Source organism: Limulus polyphemus, unplaced genomic scaffold (genome assembly GCF_000517525.1).
Source record: "Limulus polyphemus unplaced genomic scaffold, Limulus_polyphemus-2.1.2 Scaffold554, whole genome shotgun sequence".
In the NCBI taxonomy this organism is placed as follows: Eukaryota; Metazoa; Arthropoda; class Merostomata; order Xiphosura; family Limulidae; genus Limulus; species Limulus polyphemus.
The window spans coordinates 263,588-284,451 of NW_013666164.1; positions in this window are offsets into that span (position 1 = coordinate 263,588).

Sequence of the window (20,864 nt, forward strand, 5' to 3'; positions counted from 1 at the left end):
AATGGTTTCTTAGCACTCGTTTCAACAGTACGATCACACAAAAATCCAGAGTTGCTGCATCTAGCAACTTGACCACTATGCCTTCTAATGGAATAGCATGACTATCCATTCCATTCTCAAGATATGCAATAGTTGAATACGTGACTTGTGTAACTCTTCCAGACCGAGATCCGTCTTTATTGTATTGCATATTATTGCCTGTGACACGTGGATGGCTTTTGCCATTGACCTTTACAAGTCATTTTTACAAGACACCACACTTTTCTTACCACACCTGAGGTAAACCTTGTTGCACACCTCTTTCTGGATGGTCCTGATGCCCCAGTTTGGACTATATTTTTTAGTTTTCTAATGTAATTAAGTACGAGGGATATTTCCAGCTTGGAAATTCTAAATTCTTGGTCTGAACACTAGCGGTGGTTGTTTTCCAACAAGTTGAATTTGGATTTAAATGTAAAGAGCACCCTTCTCAGCTTTGTTCAACTTGAATTTTGATTTATCTGTGAAGAGCACCCTCCTCGAGCTTTGCTAGTCCTATTATTTGAAATATGATGCACATTTTAGTCTTTTGATTTGGTTATACTTCCTAAGCAGTGTCTTTTTAAGCAGTTACATTAAGATCATTTTGCGCTGATGTGTATCTTCATTACTGTTATGAGGGTAACATTCGCACCTGTACATATAGCTAGATAGGCAATAATTCTAACTGATTGTCGTGTATCACATAAAGAGCTTACTCCCGAGTTACTTAACATCACGTTTGAAGAGTTTGGATTTTCTATTTTGATCACTTCTATTCATAACACTGTTAGTTTCACATGCCTCAGTCAATTTCCCTATAGTTTCTATTAAAAGACGAAATTTCGCCTCAGTCTGTGGTATGTGTTAGCCTTCACCAGCAAAAACTTTGATTTCTACACTTTTCCTGGAAGCCATGAGTGCATTTACCACACTACTGTTGGGAATAGTATGACTGCCTCTACATTTTTAGGTATTTAGCTGGTGTAGCAATCTCTATTAACTGTTTTCATAATTATTTCCTATATTGTTTGTGTGTGTATATATTCATATACATGCAAGATTTCAAAACTGATAAAGCATGATGCATTAAATATTACACAAAGCAGAAAGTATAATGATACGTTTCTTCTTCTTCTTCTTCTATTAAACGTTAAAACTATGTGTTAAAACAGACTTTCCCTCTGAGTAAATTTCTGCAATGTTTTGTATTTTAACCTCACTTTATCGATTTTGCTGAATGTAGAATGTATCATCCAAGTATATTTAAATTTATAGTGCAGAAACACATAGATAACAGAACCGAAAATGGACTACTGGTCTGTAAACAAAAGTAAAAGGCAAAGAAACAATTGTTATTAAGACGAAACCTAGAAGGGGATGGCAGGACACAGGGAGGTATCGGGATTGTTATATTCATAAGTACACAATCTCAGTCACTTCCACACGTGCTGCCTCTTAGAGTAACCCTAACCCCTGCTGTGTCATTAAGTGAATGTTTGCTTTCAATCTGATGGTTGAGGAGGAGTCATGAACAATAACTGCACAACGGTGAATAGCAGAGCGTGTGAGTATTATTGTTGCTAGGCCTACTTCCCGGAAGTTGCTTGTCAGTTCTCACTAAGCGTCAACCCTAGCTTAGACTTTCTTTTTTTTTACGAATACATATTTTTTTTTATTAAGAACAATATCCAAATTACGTGAAAAAATAACAATATGTATATTTTCAGCAACCAGGAGTCGTACACCGACAGTGTACCTTATTTCCTTGAAAAATGTTTGTTTCAGGATTTTGTGCACAGCTACACAAGGCTATCTACCACATCTGTCCTTCATTTTGGGATGATAGACAAAAGGAAATGCAGCTAGTCAACAGCATTCACCGTCAACTCTTGAGCTAATAGTGTCTGACCGAATAGTGGGATTTGACTGTCACTGTTAATGTGCGAAAGAACGAAAGACGTTTTTGCAGCAACGGGTCGGGAACCACGAATCTTTTAGATTCATAGTTGGGGTACACTAATCACTATTCCACGCCTACTAAATAACTAAAGTTACCTCAAATAAACTATTAGCACGAAACCTTAAGTTCTTCATTTAATTTTTAGCCCTCTTCCGTTTCACGCTCACTACCTCTTTCTACTCGAAACCTATGTTTTTCCACAGTTGACAGATTCAAAGAAATCTCTAGGCCTAATTGATTGTTATATGATGAATTTTCGAAAATAACTTGAACCATGTAGGGAAATTTGAAATAGTAAAAAAAACAAATTTCATCATCAATTCTTATACGATGAACATTTGTTCAGAGAATACGTTAATATTTGCTGAAGGATCTTCAGTAATACATCGAAATACCAAATATTAAAAACATCTCTTGCTGTGAAGTAATACACTCACTTCCAAACTCAGTTTAGATTTGTGTTTTGAAAGATTCATAAACAAATACTTAAATGTTACTTCGTATCTGAATGGCAAACCCTTTCTCTCCTGAATAAAAAATATACCACTCTCTCTCTTCAGATCATTATCGACGGCGTCTGTGAACCGAACGTTAAAAGGTTCATCTTTCTAAACTATTCATACATCCTGTTTTTAATAACATGTAGGCCCGGCATGGCCAGGTGGTTAGGGCGATAGACTCGCAATCTTAGGGTCGGGTGCTCGAATCCCCGTCCCACCAAACATGCTCGTCCTTTCAGCCGTGGTAACGTTATAACGTTACGGTCAATCGCACTATTTGTTGGTAAAAGAGTAGCCCAAGAGTTGGCGGTGGGTGGTGATGACAAGCTGTTTTCCTTCTAGTCTTACACTGCTAAATTAGGGACGGCTAGCGCAGATAGCCCTCGTGTAGCTTTGCGCGAAATTCAAACCAAATCAGTTATTTGTTTGTTTGTAATTAAGCACAAAGCTACACAATGGGCTATCTGTGCTCTGCCCACCACGGGTATCGAAACCCGGATTATAGCGTTGTAGTTCCGCAGGCATACCGCTGTGCCACTGGGGGGCCCAAACCAGTTAATAACGTGTAAAGAAAATGCTTCAATTAATCCCATTAATTACTGCTAGGACCACTCTGTATTCGACATAAAAAATAGTGATTTACCGAAACTGTTCGTTGCAATAGACAAAAACATGACATAACGCCATATGATGCGATATATGGTCTTCACTGGTATAAAAACAAGGTTGTTAATTTGGGGATCATAGGCGCAGTGTGGCCTTCTGTTATTTTCAAAATATTCTTATTTACCTTAAATTTTCGGATCCCATTGAAACGATTGCGGTGTAAGATATTAAAATATATGGTGGACTTGACTTGGACTTTAGAACCCTGAAACGTGAAATATAATCGAAATTTATGCTCGAACAATGAAATACTACAAACTGCCCGCATCATAAGGGACCGGGTGTGGATTATATGATTAGCGTACCGTACTGTGAATCCCATGGTTCGCGTCTTATTGTCGCAAAATCGCGTTCCACACTTTGAGACTGTGGGTGAATTATAAGAATGACAGTTAAATCCCACTATTTGATTGGAGTAGCCCGATGTATAATGTTGATTACTACTTTTCACTAGTCTATAATTTCAAAACTAGGGGCGAATAATGAGAATAGAGCTTGTATAAATTTGTTCGAATATCCGAAACGAACAAACAATTTACCGTTAGTTCAACGATAGAAATGTTATTGGTAACTAACATTGTCAGCTTTAAGAATATTATAAAAATTAAAGCGAAATAATCAAAGTTAAAAAATATAAAACTTCAATAAAAACGTAGCTTCGATTAAAAAAAAAGAAAATGATTAAAAATGCCTGACTAGACATAAATCAAAACCCGTGGTTAACCGAGTAAACTCTAAGTAAATCCAACAGCAACTTGACTATCAAAATATCTTCAAACACGCTACACGAGAGTTCTAAGATAAGAACAAAGTTTCCTTGAATTGATCAATTTGATGGTCCTCCAACTTCGATCCTCTATATGCTGCTTAAAATACACAAACTAAAAAATACAGACTGAATCAGTTTACATCTAGATGCCAGACATGCACACATGAAGCTTGCTTATGATATTATATATGAAGAACATATCTCTCCTGCTTTCAACATTCTAAACTAAGTTGTGGACGTTTATCTATTGATCTTATTTCGTATAAATGTTTTAGTTTCGTATGAAACTCGATTCTTCTTTCTCTCCAGTGAGAGTTTAGACATTATCTGTAACAACAAGCAGATATCGAAATGGCATAAAGATAGAGTCCCACTACGTCTAATTTTTTGTTAGTTATGGCGAAGAGAAACTCTTAAGAATTAGACACGAAACGTCCTTTTCGTCTACTAGTATAGTGAAAGATGACTTTTTGAAAACTTTCAGCCCTCAGTATACCTGTAGGACAAACATGTACATGAACGCCATCCCCCATTACGATTGTTTAAAACTGTTCTATTATCTAACAACAGGGTAAGGATTTTTGTAAACATTATGTTATAGTACTAAATCTAATACTTTTGAGTTGGTACAAAACTTTGTGCCGGTATACTTAGTGCCGCTTTAAAACCTTGAGCTGTTGCTCTGAATCAGTTAAACTTCTTCTCAAGTATAGAACACATGTTTTATTGAAGTACAATAATCCATACATTTCATGGCTTAGCTACGTTATTCAAGTTTTCAGCAAATGAAACATCCTTATTATGTATTTATAGATGTATTTCTCCAGTTACAAATCCAGATTTTTATTTACCTTATCAGCTAAATCCTAAACACGCCTACAGCTATACCAAGACTGTGGTCCGTAGCTAACTCATAGCTACGCCTACAACCATACCAAGACTGTGGTCCATAGCTAACTCATAGCCACATCTACAACTATACCAAGACTGTGGTCCATAGCTAACTCATAGCCACGCCTACAACTGTACAAGATTGTGGTCCATAGCTAACTCATAGCCACGCCTACAACTGTACAAGATTGTGATCCATAGCTAACTCATAGCCACGCCTACAACTGTACAAGATTGTGGTCCATAGCTAACTCACAGCCACGCCTACAACTGTACAAGATTGTGGTCCATAGCTAACTCACAGCCACGCCTACAACTGTAAAAGATTGTGGTCCGTAGCTAACTCATAGCCACGCCTACAACTGTACCAAGAATGTGGTCCGTTAATTTTGTCCCCCAGTGGCACAGTGGAATGTCTGTGGACTTACAACGCTAGAAACCTGCTTTCGATACCCGTGGTGGGCAGAACACAGATAGCCCATTGTGTAGCTTTGTGCTTGATTACAAACAAACAAACCGTTCATTTTACCCTTTAAAAAAGCGACATTTTTTTGTGTAAAATCGACAGGAATGGAAACTTTCTTTGAAAACTGGGGCTATATATATATGTGTGTGTGTGTGTTGTAACTGAGTTAAGAAGAAATAGCTGTTTTATTCAAAGTGAGGGAATTAGACAAAGATAACAGAAACATCAGTCTCCTCCTAAATTGCATGTCACATACGTACGAAGAGAAAACGATGACGTGTCACTATGTATCTAATAGTTTGTCACAGAAGTAATCACGACCTTTATGACGTCTTAATCAATCCAAGTTAAAATGTTAATGCCTTCATACGTTCAAGAACCAACCATTGTTAACATTTCACGCTTGTCATCTGTAATTTCATGGGTATTTCTATACTTATAACCTTACCTTCGTTTTTTAAGAACAATCTACCTTCATGTCTCAATATATATACTACTGCACTAGTTGCACGCACAATGTCAACCAGTATTTTTAGGAAACACGAACAACAAAGATATTTGCCGATCGTATCAAAATATATATATCAAAATAATTTATTTTCACAACATTGTGCTTATATATAAAGAGTAAAAAACACAAAATAATTCGACGTTTTTTTTTTGGGGGGGGGGCACAATGAAAGGTAAAATATTTATCATTGGTTATAGCCAACTAGTTTAGGTAACACAGTTACCATAATCAGGGTTAGTGTCTAATGTTTTTTTCTACTCTGAATATATCAAACAAAAACATCGACATTTCAATTCTGAAGGCGCCCTCTATATATCGTTTACGATATATAGGTCTTGATGTTAAAGTCGACTCTCACGAGAAATTTGAAATGTAAGGGTCAAGAACTCAAACTCAGTTTCGAACAATTTTCTATATAGCAAACAGAAACTCCCCCTTTCATTGATAGAACTTAAAAGTGCTTTTTCTTCTACTTTTCTATAAACAGAACTTTGTTTTGTAACCTTCGTGGTTTCTCTATCTATCCTAACATGCATTATTATACGTTTGGCATTTCGTATTTTCAACCTGAACTACACAGTATACAATACATAGTCTAAACACCTTGTTCAGGGAATACAAGGTTCGGCATGGATACATCTATAATTTCAAACTCCTGACAAGAGGGAGGGCAACCAGTAATCAGGAGCCGTCGGCTATAAGGTTCCTCTTGATCGAATAGCAGGACTGTCGCTCCTCTTGCTCAAATAGCAGAACTGTCGCGGATACAAAGCTTCAATGAGAAGGAGGAAGCTCAGCGGCATGTCGCAGCCTGGTACGGTAACCACTAGGCCACGCCTGGCCCGAGTCTGCACATCCCTTTTTTTTTTTATTCTGTACGTGTATTTTGTCAATTATACTTTCACTATTGAACAATGTAAAATTAGTTGCTGTACACATTCCACGTACATTTTAGTGATTTCTAGATAAATGTAAGGAGGGTGGTGTGTCCAAAACGTGCTCGAACATACACAATAAGCTAGCTGCGTTCTTTGCACACTGATTTTTAACATTTTAAGTCCGTAAAACTTACCACCGACTCACTGGGGGACTCATATCAAAGAGTAAATAAATCGAGACATATATTGCCACTATCAAACGTTCCGTGAAAACACGATAAACAGACTTTACTTCATGGACAGAAGCTGGAAACAAGAAAGAAACACAAAACATCAACGTAAAGATAAATTTCTTTACCACATGTACCCGTGCGTTGTGTGTGCATTTACTGATTTTTCATTTTCTTATTGTCCCCCAAAAAATTCAGAAGCATTATCTTCTTATAAGTGATATGTACACTAAATTAGCAACACAAAACATTTAACATTTACCGTAAGTATTCATGGAATCGGTTGTACATTTACTGCAAAGTTTTTCATCTTATTTACCTCTATACTTTTTCATGAGACACTTTCATATGCTACTCACTTTTATGGAGGAAAGAGCTAAAAAAAAACTTTGAATTTCAGACGGAAACATAAAAAAAGATCTGATATTTAGAAGAAAATAAGGCTTAAAACCTATTCGTGTAATCTACTTGAGTTTGCAAATCCTACAATCACAGTTTCAAGAGATGAACGAAACGTTGCAACTCACGCAAAAAAGAAAGAAAAAAAGCTGGCAACGTTGTAGATTTAATATCACATGAAACTCACAAGAAAGGAAAAAAAATGGAAAGAGTATTGTGGTTTTATAAATTATTCAGCATTTAAACTTCTGTACGCTTACAGTTGGTTATACTGAGTCAAAAAATACGCAGGTAATACCGAAAAATGCCATGACACTTGTTACGATAGTGTTTACCCCAACATACTTGCTACAGTGGTGTTTACCCCCAACATACTTGCTACGGTAGCCTTTATCCACAACACAATTGCTACGATAGTGTTTACCGACAACACACTTGCTACGATAGTGTTTACCAACAACACATTTGCTACGATGGTGTTTACCAACAACACACTTCCTATGATAGTGTTTACCAACAACACACTTGCTACGATAGTGTTTACCGACAACACCATTGCTATAGTAGTGTTGACACACAACACAATTGGTACCGTAATGTTTACCGACAACACATTTGCTACGGTAGCGGTTATTCACAACACAATTGCTACAGTAATGTTGACACACAACACATTTGCTACGGTAGCGGTTATCCACAACACAATTGCTACAGTAATGTTGACACACAACACATTTGCTACAGTAATGTTTACCGACAACACATTTGCTACGGTACCGGTTATCCACAACACAATTGCTACAGTAATGTTGACACACAACACATTTGCTACGGTACCGGTTATCCACAACACAATTGCTACAGTAATGTTGACACACAACATATTTGCTACAGTAATGTTTACCGACAACACATTTGCTACGGTAGCGGTTATTCACAACACAATTGCTACAGTAATGTTGACACACAACATATTTGCTACAGTAATGTTTACCGACAACACATTTGCTACGGTAGCGTTTACATGCAATTTAAATGATCTATTTTTTCCCCAATGTTCGTGATCTTGGGAATGTACGCATAAACTTTATTATCTGATAAAGTACATTTTCAACACAAAATTATTATAATATATGTTTTAAATCTGATATATTGGGTCAATATGCTGTAGTAAATATGTGTATATAAACACACGCACTTTACTCTTAAATCAAATAAGACGTCTAAACAAGATGTCCATTGAGGAATGATATTGTAGATAACTTTGAATAAACAATACTTTAAACTCTGCTCAAGTCAGAAAATAAATGCTGAGTGATGTACCAGATTTTGTATAATAATAGCATTAATACTTTTCGATACCTATATACATATACATTGCAATATGCTTACACACATAAATATTCATGTATCATAATGCATATATATGTATATATATGGGCATAGCATAGCTTAGTAATTTGCGTGCTCTAACTGTGAATCCGGTAATTCATGGTTTGTGGCCCATTGCTGTAACATTGCGCTCCTCACTTTGGAGCTGTAGGTGCAGTATAATCGTGACGGTCAAATCCCACTATTCGTTCAGACAACACAATTCAAAATTAGAAACACTTCCGAAGATTTCTGTATATCTTTGAGCGAAAGTTCTAAACAAACAAAAAAGCACACATTATGTAATTTACATATATATATAAACTTAATCGACCGGTAAGTTGCTACACACACATATATATATATATTCATAAGATTGTAACACATTGATAAACAGTAAATTAAATTAGAAAAATTATTGAATTAATTTTTTCATGTATTATTCAAGAACTCTGTTGTAATGAACGTTGATTCAGAGTACGCTTTTAATTTTTTTAATCTCTGAACAATCGGAAAGTATATAAATCCCATAACGTATGCAGTTCTTATATTGTATTTGAACTTTATATTTTTAGATGACAACAAATCATTATGAGGATAATCGAATTTATTAAGTGTGTGATGATCATTAGACATAACATGTCTTAGACACGTAAAATAATTTTTAACTTGGATAGTTTCTTACGTGAGAAGAAATTTATTTAGGATTTTCTTTCACAAATAATTAGGACAAATTGACGTATTGCTAATGACACGCTCAATCCAATAAGCAGCACACTGGATGTGCCAGCATGCCAACCTTCATTCAACTACTGGCTTCTGAACTGAAAAGTGGAACTTACATTCAATTAGGGTTTACAAGACGCAGCGCAGCATAGAATTTAGTATGATTTATTGAATTTATTAGAAGCATGAGCTGAGCATGCCCCACTTACCACCATGTTCCATAAGCGAACGGGAAACGGAAGTCCCGCTGTTCAAGCCGTAAAGGGCCACAAATTCGTCCGGTTTTCGTTTTTCTGAAACTCTTTCGTCCCTTAAAACTCTCTGGTCGTCGGCCATAGTCGTCACACGTGGACTTTGGGTCCAGAAGGTCGTTTTTCCAGACAACCAGAGAATAACTGAAGAACTAACCAAAAGTGACTAACGAAGTTACAACAGATACAGCCTTATAAGCTACACTGCTGTGCCTGTTATGTACTGAAAATCCGAACCAATAAAACTTGCTTATGGTCTAAGGGTCAGAACGGCCACGCGGGATCCCGCATCTTACTTGGTTTCTGATTGGTTAAGCAGACAAATAAGGCGTGCCAGTGACACGTGCCGTCCCACTGTGATTCCATCGTTCTTGTGCTCAGGAATATCTTCATAATAAAAAGCTTCCTTTAGGTTTGTTTTTATTGTAGGCATCTTTAATGCATTTCGAATATATAAATATATTTACAACAAGAGCACTATGTTGGTTTTTACTTTCGTAATATCACCCTTTGATCATACTTAATAGAAACTTGCCATACTTGCGATACTTGCGATACTTGCCAAGTTTGAGCTTTTAAAATTCACTTCACATTAAAAGATCACAATTATTACCAGCCTTCATAATGAGTTTGAATGACGTCAGCCTCCCTTCCACACCAATGCATAACAGAAGATGTCATCACGGTAAGACGATTATAACGCAAATTTATTGTACTAAATTACTCTCAGGGACTAGTGCAAAATTAAATCAGCGAGGCTGGGCGCAGTGAGTGACGCAGGCTCAAATGTTCATCAGATGGAAAACTAACGTTAGCGAAGTTGGTGGTCTCGCCTCACAGGTGCATCTTGTTCTATAACTGAAGTTATACAGGTAAGAATAGACCTGTATAGCAAAATATTCAAATGATTCCTTTCTTACTTACAAGTACGATGTGGACTACGTATCATGTATGTATATGACCACGGCTAAACTTCACTGGTGGATGTACTTAGCATTTTTTTTTTATAATGATCAAATTTCACAACCAACGCACGTGAAGAAATATTCGCATGTACAAAAATGGTAAGTTAGTTGCTGTTTTTCTTATTATTGCGGTTTAGAGGAACCTGCACTTAGCAACCGGTATTCTGCTTTATGTTTTTTCTCTCGTCTTTTAGGCCTAATCAGTTAACGAATATGATTACCTGTGGTCATTTGAGTAATCTGTTTATTACTTTTATTAATATCTACCACACGTAAATATACAGATATATATATTATAAATAGTCCGATAGTTCAAGAACGTTCACATTGTAATTTTTACTGAAAAACTGTTTAGCCTTTTTCATAATGGAAAACAATTATCATAAATTTTAAATAGATAGATTGATGAATGAAACTGAAATTTACAACCTGAACCTCACGTACACCTAAACTAAACACCCATATTAGAGACCGTACAAGATTCAAGCATAGTCATCCCTAATGAACCCAGATTTAAGCAAGTATACACAGTCAGATTTCACAAAGTATGTGTAATTAGAGTTAACAAGTATCCACAGTAAGAGTTAACAAAGGCATATACGGTCAGAGTTAACCAAGTATGCATATTCAGAGTTAACAAAGAATTCACAGTCAGGGTTAAAAGACATAATTAATTATGTATCTACAGCCAAAGTTAACCAAGTATTCCCAGTTAGAATGTATATAAACACACAAAAAAAAACCGCACAGAAGATCTAAGAGAATGTTTAAGAAAAAGAAAAAAAACACTAGATACGATGGTAATAATATCTAGGAAAACTTTAATTTGATACAATGTTTCGGGCCTAAACTCTTCTTCGGGTAAAGTTTGTTAAAAGTCGTGTCTAGTGTTGTTGTTTTTTCTTCTTTCTTAGCCCTTATTCTCAGTTAGTCAGGGTTAACAGAACACGCACTGTCCAAGTTAACCATGTATGCACAGTTGGAGCAAAGAAGGCTTGCACAGTGCGAGCTAACGAGGTATGTATATCGAAGTTAACTAGGAGTGCATAGTCAGAGTTCACCAAGTATGCACAGTGAGAATTAACAGCCAATGTCACCAACCACCACCAGGGATTTTATACGTTTTGAACATAATAACAGGATTGACCGTCACTTTTATAACGCACTCAATAATGAAAGTTTGGAATGTGTTCCTCGATATCGTATTTGAAACCTTGGAACAATAATACATTGTTAGACACACTAACTATTATAGGCTTCGCCCGGTTCACACAGACAGATAAACAAAGTTTCAACATAAAAATAGGGCAAGTTGAACACCGAATAGATTAAATATATCTCGTTTTTATATTTAAAAAACTAAAAACTTAAGTAAGTGATAAGTAACCACAGTCATAGTTAACAAGGCAGGCAGATTCAGAATTTAAAAAAATATTCACACTTAGAATTAGCAAGGCAGACACAGAAAGAGTTAATGAAGTTCACACAATTAGAGTTAATCAATCAAGTATGCACAGTCAGAGTTAACCAGGCATTCAAAATCAGAGTTAACCAAATATGCACAGTTAGAAATACCATAATATCTACATTCATAGTATGTACAGTCAGAGTTAATTAAGTATTCACATTCAAAGCCCACAAACTGTTCACATTAAGAGTCAACTAAGTTTTCATAGTCATATAGCCATAGTTGAGAATGTATGCTCAGTCAGAGTTAACCGACTATGCACAGTTAAAGTTAACTAGATATGCACAGTCAGAGTTAACAAGACAAGCAGAGTCAGAGTTAACTACGTATATGTATAGTTAACAAGGGAAGCGTAGTCAGAGTTAAAAAGACATACACAGTCAGAGTTAACCATGAAGAGAAACAATTGTTTCTGAACTATAAAAGCCAGCTGATAATAGCTCAAATCTTAATGTTTTTACTTACTTTCACAGTCAGAATTAACAAGGCGAGCACAATAAGGAGTACAGGGCAACCAAGTATGCATGCATAGTCAGATTTAACCTATTATTCATAGTCAGACGTAAAACGGCATACACAACAAGAGGTAAAGAAGTATACATAGTTCGAGTTAATCAAGTATTCGCAGTTATAGATAAAGAGGTATTCAAAGTGAGAGTTAACCAAGTCAGAGTAGGAGATAAGTATGCGTGCACAAATAGAGTTAACCAAGTATGCACAGTCAGAGGTAACCACGTTCGCACAGTCAGAGTTAATTAAATACGAACAGTCAGAGTTAGCCAATATTCAGCATACTTGGTTAGCTCGGAGTGTGCATGTCTTGTTAATTCTGACAGTGAATATTGACTAACTCTGACCGTTAGCACTATTAACTCTGGCTGTGCATGCCTTGTTAATTCTGACAAACAGTCAGAGTTAGCAAGATATACAAAAGAAGAGTTAACCAATTATTCACAGTCAGAATTAACCAAATACTTAAAGTTAAACTTGATCAACTTTCTACAATAAGAATTAATCAAGTATTTGTATTCAGAATAAACCAAGTATTCATGGGTAAAGTTAGCATGGTATCCACATTCATAATCAACCAAGTATTTACAGTCAGAGTCAACAAATTATTCACAATAAGAATTAATCAGGTATGCGCATTCAGGGTTAACTAAGCACTCAATGTCAGTGTTAACACGATATGCAGAGTCAGAATTAACGAAGTAGTGATAGTTAGAGTTAACGAGGTATTCATAGTCAAAAGTATGTACAGTCTGAGTTAACTAAGTATTCACATTCAGAGTTCACAAAATGTTCAAGAGTGCATGCACAGTCAGAGTTAACCGACTATGCACAGTTAAAGTTAACAAGATATACACAGTCAAAGTTAACAAAATATACACAGTCAAAGTTAATAAGTTATACACAGTCAAAGTTAACGAATTGTGCACAGTCAGAGTTAATCGGCTATGCACAGTTAAAGTTAACAGGATATACGCAGTCAAAGTTAACGAATTGTGCACAGTCCGATTAACAAAGTATACACAGTCAGAGTTAACAAAGTATGCAAAATCAGACATAATTAAGTTTCTACAGTCAGAGTTGACCAAGAATTCAAAGTTAGAGATAATATGTCATCCACATGTATAGTATTCACAGTTATGTATAGTTAACATGGCGTGCACATTCAGAGTTAGCAAAGTATTTACAATCAGAGTTAATCAATTATGCACATTCAGAGTTAATTAAGTTCGCATAGTCAGGGTTCACTAAGTACTTACAGCTAGAGACATACACATTCCGAGTGAACCAAGTGTATATAGTTAGAGTTAACCAAGAATGAACAATCGGAGTTAACCAACTATTTACAATTACAGTTTACCAAGTATGCATAGTTAAGGTTAACAATGTATGCATATTCAGAGTTAAAGAAGTGCACAGTTAGAGTTAACAAGACATGCCCAGTCCGAGTTAACCATGTATGCATAGTTAGAGTTATCCAAGTGTGCAGAATCTAAGTTAATCAAGAGTGCACTGTCCACATTACCCAAGTGTGCACAGTTAATGTAACTTAGCATACACATGCAGTCGGTGTTGACAAGGCATGCAACGATAGGGTTAACTAAGTATGCATAGTCAGAGTTAACCAAGTATTCAGAATCAGTATCAACCAAATATTAACAATTCTGATTAACAAGTTAGCACACAGGATCATACACAAAAGTTATAATGGTTTTCAAACGAGACCCAAAATTCTAGCGCTTTCGAATAGTTCACTGTTTTTCTTCAGAAAAAGAACAGTGAACTATCTGAAAGCGCTCGAGTTTGGGGCCTTGTTTAAAAACCAAGTATTAACAGTCAGAGTTATCCAATTATTCCCAATTAGAGTTAATATGGCGTGTACAGTCAGAATTAACAAAGTATTCTCAGTCAGAGTTAACTAAGTATACACGTTGAGAGTTAACTAAGTATTCAAAGTCAGAGTTAACTAGGTATGCAGAGTCAGAGTTAACGAAGTATTCCTAGTCAAAAGTAAAAAAATAGTGCACATTCAGAGTTAACGAAGTATGTTCAGTCCGATTGCACTAAGTATATATATATATATGCACAGTCATACTTAACAAAGTATGCAGAATTAAAGTTAAACAAGTGTGTTCAGTCAATGTTAAGAAAGTATTCACAGTTAAAGTTAAATAATTATACACAATTAACTAAGTATGCACCATCATAGTTAACCAAGTATTCACAGTTAAAGTTAAATAATTATACACAATTAACTAAGTATGCACCATCATAGTTAACCAAGTATTCCCAGTTAGAATTACCATGGCGTGCACAGTCAGGGTTAACAAGTCATGCAAAGACAGAGTTAATGAACTATGCACTGTTAAAGTTAGCCGAGTATATCACAGTTAAAGTTAACAAGGCAAATACGCTCAAAATTAACCAAGAATGTACAGCCAAGTAGTTACAATAAGAATTAACATAGCATGCTCAGTCAGAAATTAACCAATTATTCACAGTTAGCGTTAAATAAGTACTCACATTCCTAGTCAGAGCTAACCACGTATTCACAGTGGCAGTTATCCAAGTATTCACAGTCAAAACTACCCAAGTACTCATAATAAGAGTCAACTAAGGAAGCGTATTCAGAGTTAACAAGGCGTGTACAGTTCAAGTAATTTAAGAGTGCACGGTCCGTGTTAACCAAATGTGCACAATTAATGTAACTAAGTATGCACAGTCAGTGTTGACAAGGTGTGCAAAATTGTGGTTAACTAAGTATACGCAGTCAAAGTTAATCAATAATTTATAGTCAGAGTTAACAAGCATGCACGTGTAGCGTTAACCAAGTATTCACAATCAGAGTTAACTAATTATGCACAGTCGGAGCTAAAAAGATGTGCACAGTCAGAGTTAACCAATTATGCTCATTCAGAACTAAAAAGTCATTCCCAGTCAGAGTTAACAAATTATTCACAGTCAGAGTTAAAAGTCGTTCACAGTCAGAATTAACCAATTATGCTCAGAGTTACTACTTTTGGAATATGAGGGATGGTAGACACAAAGAACGACTCGTCCAAGAGCTCTGACTGACTCACTTATATAGCCTCAGAGTTAACCAATTATGCTCAGAGTTACTACTTTTGGAATATGAGGGATGGTAGACACAAAGAAAGTCTTGTCCAAGAGCTCTGACTGACTCACTTATATAGCCTCAGAGTTAACCAATTATGCTCAGAGTTACTACTTTTGGAATATGAGAGATGGTAGACACAAAGAACGTCTCGTCCAAGAGCTTTGACTGACTAACTTATATAACCCCAGTGGCTCAGCAGTAAGCCTACGGACTTATACCGCTAAAAAATCGGGTTTCGATACCCGTTGTGGACACGGCACAGGTAGACATTGTGTAGCTCTGTGCTTAGCTACAGATTAACAAAAAAAAAACAACCAATGACTGACTTATGAAAAAAAAGTTGCTATGAGAAGAGAATTGTTTAAACTTTATCATGTTCAAAATTGAATATAATTTATATCGATCAAATTATATTTATGTTAATAAATAATGGGAAAACTGTATCTCTTCTCTAATGGTTGTAATTTTTGAGAAGTATTTATAAAGTTCATCAAAGACCGTTTAAGACTCGTGGAGATATATATCTTTCTGGTTATTTTATAAACTCTAGGATCGTGTTTATAGATATATAGTACACACGATCACCACCGTGATTTAGAGTATATGTTTTAGCCTCATGTGAATCAACATTCTACTATAGGCTAGTAAAACGCCTGTTATCAACAGACTTTAGCGATAATAAGCTTGTTTTAGGATTTCTTAGCATCAGAAGGTCAGTCGTGGGCTAGTGGTTAGCGTTCAAAAGCTGGTAATCTGAGGATTCACGGTTCGTGATCCGTTACCACAACTCGTCACGCACTTTGAGGCCTTGGGTGCGCTACATGAGTGTTAAATTCGACAACACCATTTGACAAGAGTAGCTCCAAAGTTGATGGTGGATATTGCTGACTACCTGTCTTCTCTCTAGTCTATTAGTCCAAAATAAGGAACGGCAGTGACAGGTCGGCCTTTGTACGAAATTCTGAAAAGACAAACAAATTTACATCATGAATATCAGTATTTTATGTGACATAACATCACCATAAGACTACCAATAATATTTATCAAATATCTCTTTCCTGACTAGTCCCCCGTCCTCCAGGGTTCGATTCCCAGTGGTGGACACAGCAGATAGTCCAAGGTGGCTTTGCTCTATAAAAACAAACAGCCGATATGATGAGCTCTGGCACTGAACGAAACTGCGTCGGCGTGCAACACACAAAGTACGCGGTTTAGATGCAGTTATATACTTCTTACAGGAAGAATCATATAGGGCTATCAGAGAAAGACATAATATAAGTTATATTCAATCTCAGAGTGCCCTAACATCATCCAAACTACCGGTCCACGGTCGCTAAATTTGCTTGTTTTTGTCAGAATTTCGCGCAAAGATCTACCCGCCAAAGCTATTCCTAATTTTGAACTGATAAGCTAGACCATAGACGTTATACATCGTAAGAATCGAAAACAACTTAACATGTGATTGGTGGAAAGAAGATTACCATGTTCTTTGGTCCTGGAACAAGTGTGTGTTTATAGCAAAGCCACATTGGGCTATCTACCGTGTCCACTGAGGGGAATCGAACCCCTGATTTTAGCGTTGTAAATCCGTAGACTTGCCACTGTTCCACCGTCGACGTCTGAACAAACAACTCAGTCTTCAGATCCACTTTATAAGCACACTGTGAGTTCTGTGAAAAATTCTGTTCTACAAAATGTGATACACAGTACTCTAAGCGTTCGAAATATCATAAGGTATTCAATATAGAGCTTGCAAACATTTGATAATCCAAAATCTTCTATTTATCCTCCACAAATCCCGAAACAAATCTGTTCTCTAAAACTGCGTTACAAACTATCTTATAAGACGTTGTTTCAATGGAACTTTAGGCGGAGTAGATATAGTAGGCTTTGGAACTTTAATGGACTTGCAACTGCCTATTGAGTGAAAAGGGGACGACGAAGCCAAAATGTCTTTTCACTTGATAGACAGTTGGAGTCCATTAAAGTTCTCAAACGTACTATACCTTATAAGACGATGAACAACTAATTCCTTAGTTTCGATTTACTGCCTTTGAATATATTAATAATTTTAGTCTCTAGATTCAGGATACAACCTTTGAATGTATTAACCAGTTGATTCTCAAAATTCGATATATTAACTTTGGATACACAAAATAGTTGATTAAACAGTAAGTTCGATATACTACTTTACTTATACAATAGATTGCGGATTCTTTTAGGCCCAGTATATTATCATTTGAATCACTAATAGCCCATTTTTTATGTTAAGGGCCCGGCATGCCCTGGTGGTTAAAGTGATCGACTCGCAATATGAGGGTCGCGGGTTCGAATCCCCGTCACCGAACGTGCTCGCCCTTTCAGTCTTAGGGGCGTTACAATGTGACGGTCAATCCCACTATTCACTGATAAAAGAGTAGCCTAATAGTTGGCGATGGGTGGTGTTGACCAGCTGCATTCCCTCTAGTCTATCACTGCTAAATTAAGGACGTCTAGCGCAGATAGCCATCGGGTACCTAAGCTCTACGTTAAATATACCCTTTGTCACAATCAGCATCTAACTATTTAACCTGGCAACATACTGCCATTTAGTTAATATAATAAACAAATTACTGAATATATTAATCTTCGGTATATTAAACAACTGATTCTCTCGAGTCGATATGCTATCGTTTAATATTGATAAATCAACATACTATACGCTTTCATAAATTAAACAACTGATTCAATAGACTAGAGTATATTATTTAACACAACAAACTCAATATACAGTCTGTAATTAATTAAACACCTGATTGTCTAGACCCACTAGATACTATCAAGACCTGACTCTTTGTTACCACTCCTTGTTAAATTAAGTAGGCGATTCTCTAAATTCAGAATACCTGTCCTTTAATACTGAGAAATCAGTATACTAAGCTTTGATAAATTAAACAACTGGTTCAATAGACTTAGTATGCTTATCCTTTAATACAGTAAGCTCAGTATATAAGTAACCAGCGGGACAAATAGTTAGAGAGAGATCTTGGCATTTGTACTTTCTGGAAGGATTATATTTTTAAAAGTTTTGTATGGTACTTATATATAAAACCATCTTAAATGTAACGCTTGTGTAGCACTAACTACACATAAAAACAGTTTAAGTAATTTAATGAGTCTGTTACCCCAAGTTTCTGCCTTCATAACAGTAGGTTTAATCATTAATATAGTCGTAACTTGTGAACAATTGTTTTCAATAATTTATCACAATGTAAGACATCAGAGCACTGCCAAGAATTAATTCTCAGTGTCATTAGGTGACTACAAGCCATTATGTACTGTAAAGGTTCCCGATTTAATTTCTAATCGTTTAATTGATATAATGTATTTTCCTTATACCCTTTCACTGGTTGGTGTTCACCTGCTATGTTACAATGGATACCATACTAGCTATATCTTTCTTGAGTAAAACACCATAAATGTTTCTATAGAGTTATGTTTAATAACTTTAAAGTGAGAATGAAATAGACAGTTTTATATTTGATTTATTTGTTTACCCAATAAAGAATAAATCAATGTGGACTTACTTTCAGTAGGTATTAAAGTGGCATATTTTTTTATGAGTACTTGCTCATGAAGACTTGCAGCCAAAACAATTATAACTTGAAAAGAAACAAGGGGTGAAAAGAATAAACAAATTATTCTTCAAAGTAGAAAACGCGCAGCATACGTTGCAAACATTGGAACCTTTTTTTTTTGCTAAGTTACTGACGGTATGATGTGGAGTGACGTGTTTACTATAAGAAAATAGGTGCATATGATTCTTATGAGATAGCACATTGACAAGGTGAGAAGTCACACCATTAAAGGCCTAAATTTGGAATAATTAATAGTTCACAGTCCTACTATGCGTGTAAAGGTGTGAACTTATAAACAAAATAGAAAGTCACTTAAGAGGTGTGTGAAAATAAGAAAACTATTAACAAGATGACTTACATTAAGGTAACTGTATGATTGTTATAAACTTATATGAACAAACTTTTTACAAGATAGTCACTCTTCAAATAGTATACATTTACAAGTATGCTTAAATGTATGAAGTATAGGCTCTTAAATATATTTTAGTTTAATATTTCATAATTCTATTGTGTGGCGTGAAATCACTGTTTATGAAAAAGGTGTAGGTTGTAGCTCCTACACAAATTCTCCACGTCCATAAATTTGGTTGTTGTTAAGCGCAAAGCTACACAATGGGCTATCCTTTCTGTGCCCATAACGGGGTAACACCGGGGTGGAGGCACATGTATAAAAGTGTGAACCACATTCTATATAATAATCTTAGCCCATTGTTCATGACCTTTGAACTTTTGAAACACTGCAGAATGACACGGTAATAGGTAAGGTAACACATAACATGTAACGTCAGGAGTTGCCATACCAACCTTAATTCTACAGTCAAACAAAGTTCAAAACAGAAAGTTTAGCAACTTATTGCAATATTTTTCATTGCAGAAAAACATTAACGGGTAATACTGACGATAGACGTGAAAGACAAATGATTTGAAATTGACGAAAGGAAAAGAATAAATAAAAAAAACATTTGAAAGCACAGTGGAATTATTAGTTTATTGTACACTTGTACACTTTTAGGGGAACAACTGGGTAATTAACGATTTTAAAATACTAGATTCAAATTTAAGATTTATGTTCTCAGACGTTATATACATATGTATCACAAATAACAGAATTAGTTCTAGCAATATTTTAGGCACAGGTAGAATATTTCAGCTCCTGATTAGTTTATATTCTTAGTAATTAAAGAAAGGTCTGCCAGAGCCTAATAGTTGGAGCGTTCAACTCGCAAGAAGGAAGCCATTGGATCGAAATACGTCGTCGAACATGCTCGTTCTTTCAGTGGTGGGAGCATTATAACGTAACGTTTGTAAAAGAGTTAGCATTAGGTGGTGTTGACTAGCTACCTTTCCTCTAGTCTATCACTTCCAAGTTGGGACGACTAGCGCAGATAAACCTCAAGTAGCTTTGTGCAAAAATTAAACAAACAAATAAAATAATTAGAAATTTAGCCTACTAAGTTATCTACAATTCCAAATCCTGTGCTTGTTGTTATAGGCTGTCCAAGCCTTGCCTATTCTGTTTTAAATGTCTCTCTCTGTGGTTTTTACCA